The sequence below is a fragment of the Panthera uncia genome, assembly GCF_023721935.1.
Source record: "Panthera uncia isolate 11264 chromosome A1 unlocalized genomic scaffold, Puncia_PCG_1.0 HiC_scaffold_17, whole genome shotgun sequence".
NCBI classification, from domain to species: domain Eukaryota; kingdom Metazoa; phylum Chordata; class Mammalia; order Carnivora; family Felidae; genus Panthera; species Panthera uncia.
In genome coordinates, this window is record NW_026057577.1 from 277,305 (window position 1) to 283,572 (window position 6,268).

At 36.7% G+C, this 6,268-nt stretch overlaps 1 pseudogene; it reads right to left on the reverse strand.

Annotated features, from left to right (window-relative positions):
* Positions 1-375: 375 nt before the first annotated feature.
* Positions 376-6,268, reverse strand: part of LOC125935058 (olfactory receptor 2M3-like) — a 44,571-nt pseudogene continuing 38,678 nt past the window's right edge.

The window sequence follows — 6,268 nt, forward strand, 5'->3', positions numbered from 1 at the left end:
CCACATGGTGAAAGAAGCTTTGTTTGTTACCCAGATATAAGTCAGAACATTCCTGATAACTTTAAATCAACCTATAGTGTCCTTATTCAAGAAAAGGTCATAACTGTAAGGTCATAAACTGTATTTAATCATAATGTAATTAAATATAGAATAATAATAACAATGTGAAACAGTTTTATTTAAAATCAAGGATTTGTGTGTTGCCCATGAATGTGTTATTCCAAAAATGTGCACATAAGTGTCACATTTTACAACTGATGAAAATAAAAGGAGCACTAAAGAGATATTGGCAAAGCATGAAAGTAATTAAGCAAATTATTCTCCATACTTGGAAGAATTCTCTTTCCCCAACACCTTCATGAATAGTCTGGCCAATTATTCATTACAGAGGCTATAGATGACAGGATTTAGCATGGGAGTAAGGATGGTGTAGAAAACAGAAACAATTTTATGCTGAGTGGGAGAACAGTCGAAGTGGACATGTATATGAACAAATTTGCTCCATAGTACATTATGACCATCATGAGGTGAGAGGAACAGCTGGCAAAAGTTTGTGGGTATCCTCTCCAGAACCCATGCAAATGACAGACAGAATAACATGAGCATAGGAAGCAATGATGATTGCTACAGGGAAAACAATCATTATGATACAACAGTAGAAAATATCTTCTTCAAATGTTGAAGTATCATTGCATGAGATGATTAGCATGGAAGGAAAATCACAGAAGTTGGCTATTTCCTTGAACCCACAATAGGAGAAGGAAAGTGTAGCTACAACATCAATGAGACCATCAGTAGAACCCAGGATCCAGAAAGACACAGTCATAGGTCCACAAATTTTAGAACTTATAAGATCAGTTTATCTTAGAGGGTGGCAAACGGCAATATAACGGTCATAAGCCATGACTGCCAACAGGAAATATTCACAACCTATTAATGATGCATAGAAGAAAATTTCTGTCACACCCTGCCACAGAAATGGACTTGCTGCCAGATAGGTAGTTGAAAACCATCTTAGGTACAGTGGTGCAGATGAGCATGAGGTCCATGAGGGACAGTTGGCTGACAAGGAAGTACATGGGTGTGTGGAGTTGGGTTTCCAGGTAGATGAGGAGAACCATGACACTGTTTTCCATGAAGGCCACTGTGAAGATGCCCAACACCAAACAGAAGAGGAAGATGTGGTTGGGGCTGTGACTGGAGATTCCTAGAATGATGATATCAGTATTAAATATCTGATAGTCCTGTGCCGTGATGAATGTTTTTTTGATCTAATACAACAAAAAGTGACATTACTTCATTAATTTGATAAATATGTACCCAGGGTCTTACAAACCTTGTGATTGTGGTAAATTCACAGGTCAATGATTAAGATGACTTCACCAGGATTAGGAAATTCAAAGTTCAAGAACTATAATATTGAAAAGAAATATGTCTGTTGGTATTGTAAATCTGTAAAAGTGTTGAACATTTGCTAAGTTCAGCTTCTAAGGACCCTTTGTCGCCCTTTGAGAATTAAGCAAATGATATACATTTTTACATAATTTATAATGCATCCTCAAAAAGGAAACTTCCCCAAAGCTATTAAATAGTATGTGGAAATATCAAAAGTCCTTTAAAGATAAGTTGATTTAAAAATTCAACTTAAGTCAGCCTGTGGCAGAAAAAGTAACAGAGATAAAGAATACAATATGAACACTTGCTCTCATGATACTAGGCACTTTTTTTATCAGTGTTAACAAAACCTTTACATTTATCTATTACTTTACAGTTTAGAGTGTTTCATTTGTATTTATAGAAAATATTCTGTCCAGTAGTTGATGAATTGAGAAAGATTTTAATTATACAAATATGGAAGCTTTGTACTTAGTAGAAGCTTTGTACTAAAATAGCCCAGTGTGATAGGGTGACTTGTGTTTCACCAAAATATATGTCAAGTCAACCCCAGCACCTCTGAATGTAAACTAATTTGAAAATAATTAGTTAAGATGAAATCATACTGGATGGAGTTGGGCAAACCCCAATTCAATATGACTGATGTCCTTATAAGAAGAAGGTCAATTAAAGACAGACACAGGTAAAATTCATGATAATAGAGGCAGATATTGGAAGAATTGATAGGCACCTGGGTGGCTTAGTCAATTAAGGGTCTGACCTTGGTTCAGGTCATGATTTCACAGTTTGTGAGTTTGAGCTCCACAATGGGCTCTGTGCTGACAGCTTAGAGCCTGCAGCCTGGATTAGATTGTGTTTCCATCTCTCTCTGCTCCTCTCCCACTTTCCCTCTCTCTCTCTCTCTCTCTCTCTCTCTCTCTGTCAAAAATAAATAAACTTATTTTTTTTAATAATACAAGCATTATATGAAAAAAATCATGGACTTTTAACAAACTGCTCCCATCTGTGAGCTGAAGCAAATAACTTAACTCCTGCCACAATTCTTATATCCTTACAAACAGGGTACTACTATTTTCCTCAAAATAATATTGTACAGATTAAATTAAAGAATGATATAAAATGTTTAGGACAAAAATCATATAAGAAATGAAACCAATTATCTCTGTAGCTTCATGTTCAGCAGAAAATTTGACATTAATTTCCAAATATTCTTACCTGATTGTTTATACTGTCTTTTAGTATGAGTCTAAGTAGTATATAATTCCAATGAAATAGTACATTACTGCAAAGGAAAACTACATATATTGCATGTTTTTGTGTTTCCACAATAAAAAATAAAAGCAGCACCTTATACACAATTGGAAATTGTGTCATTATTGATAAATGAATGGAAAGATATAATAATGAAGTATAAACAAGATGCACATTTAAGGATAGTTACTCATGGTAATCATGAGAGGGATCAAAGTCTTCATATCACCATGTATTTAAATATAATTTTTCAGTTTATTATATTATTTAACCTCCCAGAAAAAAAACATCAGTATTCTAATTATAGGGCTATGGTATATCCATTAATATTAATATGTATATAGTTCTGAGAATATAACTATCTTCTTAAAGATTTTAAGCTGAAAATTATGAGTGTATTTTCAATTAAATTCTAGAAACACTCATAAGACCTTGTGTCATACCTGCTGTTAATTGTTTTATTGAAATCTCACCCTCTGTAATTTCGCAGGAAGACAAAAAGCAGCAGTATAAATGAAAACACTTTTTTTTTTTTTAAATACTTACCCTGGGTAGATAATTACATCTCCTTCCTTAAGTACTAGAGGAGTACTGAAACTTCTGCTCCCCATCACTTACATAACAGTAAGAGAAAAATCATACTAAATTGGAACTGTGGCAAGCACATGTCTAAACTCACTGACACTTACAAACATTGCATGTGTCAGGTATTCTTATTGATAATTTTTTTTTGTTTAATTTCTTCAATAATAAAACTACTTAAGCAAATTGTCCAAAGTAATGGCTTTGAAAAGTAGGAGACAAGATATTCCAATGTTAACATCAGCTCCATTTTTCTGCTTTATTAAGGTATAATTATCCAGTAAAAATTGCATATATTTAAGATATTCACCTTGGTATTTTGATATATGTATACATTGTGAAGTGGCATTCAAAATAAGTTAATATAACTATCACCTCTAATAACATTATTCCTGTGTAGGGAGAACACTTGATATCTACACTTTTAGTAAATTTTAAGTATATAATACAGTTGTGTTAACTAACTTTGGTCACCATGCTATACATTTAGAGATCCAGAAATTATAAAATGTTGCAACTTTACTCTCCCTTGCTTCCTGTCTTCCAATATAATACAAGATGTGAGTCTCTTAACTTGGGAAGAATTGACATTTTTTAATATCTTGAAGTTTCCTACGTACTTCTCAATCCATCAATATTTTCCTCCATGTGTTTTACCACCCACAAAATTGTTGTTTTTAAAGTTATTAACTTTGTTGGATAGAAAAGCTCCTGAATGTTTTACATTTGATTGTTCTTTTGTATTTTTTTATTTATTTTTTATTTTTTTTATTTTTTATTTTTAAAATTTTTTTTCTTTTTGTATTTTTCTATTACATTTTCTTTGTTTTTGCTGAAACATAGAAATATATTGAGTGTTTTATGTTTGTTGATCTTTGTTTTTTTTTTCTTAAAATTCAAGTTAGTTAGCATAGAGTGTAGTTTTGGCTTAAGGAGTAGAACCAACCCAGTGATTCATCTCTTATATATGACAGCCAGTGCCCATCCCAAAAAGTGTCCTTAGTTTACTCACCCAAAAGGTCTTAGAGTACACTTGTGATGAGCACAGGGTGCTGTATGTAAGTGTTGAATCACTAAATTGTACACCTGAAAATAATATTACACTTTATGTTAAATAATGGAATTTAAATATTTTTTTAAAAGAAAATAAGGTCCTGGAAATACCACCACCAGAGGATTTGGTGATTGTGCTCATTTGGGATGGGTTAATGTGGGGTGCTCTGGGTTATGGGCATTTGAGTACCTGGGGATCCCTATGTTGGGAACAGAACAATCACTCTAAACAGAATCAACCCACTGTACTAGAAATATGGGATGAATACCATGAGGTTGTGTAGTCATTCTGATATATTAAGGGAACATGACTTGTTTGGCACTGATTGATTGTAACACCTATGTATTTATTGGGTACCATCAAATGAAACCTCTTGGCTGTATGACACAAAGTTGGGTGCTTAAACAACTGAGCCACCCAGGCGCCCCAAAAATCATCATCTTATTTCAAGTACTACATTGCTTTATTTTTCAAGCCTGGAAAAATGAAAATGAAGAATAAAAATAAAATATATAACACTAAGTAAATGTAAAAAGCCCAGTGCACCAAATCTTAATCAAAGTGACTCCAAGTAACTGAATACATATTTGGGTTTCCAACACAGAAAAAAGAATCTTTGTTACCTGGACATATGCCACAAAATTCTGATAACTTTTAAACAAACTATAATGTCCTTATTCAAGAAAATGCCATAAATGTACTAATAAGTTAAATACAAAATAATAATAAATATTTAAATGATTTTCTTTAAATTAAAGAATTGAGAAAACCACCAGAAGACTAGCAGAATGGAGTCTCCGCAGCCAAGCGCAGACGAGAGGCCCATGGAAGAAGGTAGGAAGGGCTGAGAGGCGGTGCGTGCTGCACGGACTGGCGGGAGGGAGCCGGGGTGGAGGGGCAGCCCACCAGCCAAGCAGAGCCCCTGAATCTGGCTTGTAGAAGCAGAGGGGCCGGACAGAGAGTGTTCAGACAGCAAGTGCCACTTAGCATCTGGGAGGTCATAAGTTAACAGCTCTGCTCAGAAAGCAGGAAGGCTGGAGGACAAAAGGAGGGAGAGTTGCTGAGCCCGGGGACGACAGAGCTCAGTTTGGCAGGGAACAAAGGCGCTCTCCAGTGCCATCTCCCTCGCCCATCCCCCAGCCAAAATCCCAAAGGGAACCAGTTCCTGCCAGGGAACTTGCTCGCTCCTCGCAAACGCCCAACACTGTGCTTCTGTGGAGCCACCCCTCCAACATCGGGTCTGACTCCCTCCCGCTGCCACAGGGCCCCTCCTGAAGTGGACCACCTAAGGAGAAGTGAGCTAAGCCTGCCCCTCCTGCCCCGTGCACCTTGCCTACCCACCCCAGTTAATACACCAGATCCCAAGCACCACAAGCCTGGCAGTGTGCAAGTAGCCCAGATGGGCCATGCACCCCACAGTGAATCCCGCCCCGAGGAGAGGGGAAGGGAAGGCACACACCAGTCTGACTGTGGCCCCAGTGGTGGGCTGGGGGCAGACATCGGGTCGGACTGCGGCCCCGCCCACTAACTCCAGTTATACACCACAGCACAGGGGAAGTGCACTGCAGGTCCTCACCACGCAAGGGACTCTCCAAAATGACCAAACGGAAGAATTCCCCTCAGAAGAATCTCCAGGAAATAGCAACAGCTAATGAACTGATCAAAAAGGATTTAAATAATATAACAGAAAGTGAATTTAGAATAATAGTCATAAAATTAATCACTGGGCTTGAAAACAGTATACAGGAGAGCAGAGAATCTCTTGCTACAGAGATCAAGGGACTAAGGAACAGTCAGAAGGAGCTGAAAAACGTTTTAAACGAAATGCAAAACAAAATGGAAACAATGACGGCTCGATTGAAGAGGCAGAGGAGAGAATAGATGAACTAGAAGATAAAGTTATGGAAAAAGAGGAAGCTGAGAAAAAGAGAAATAAAACAATCCAGGAGTATGAGGGGAAAATTAGAGAACTAAGTGATACACTAA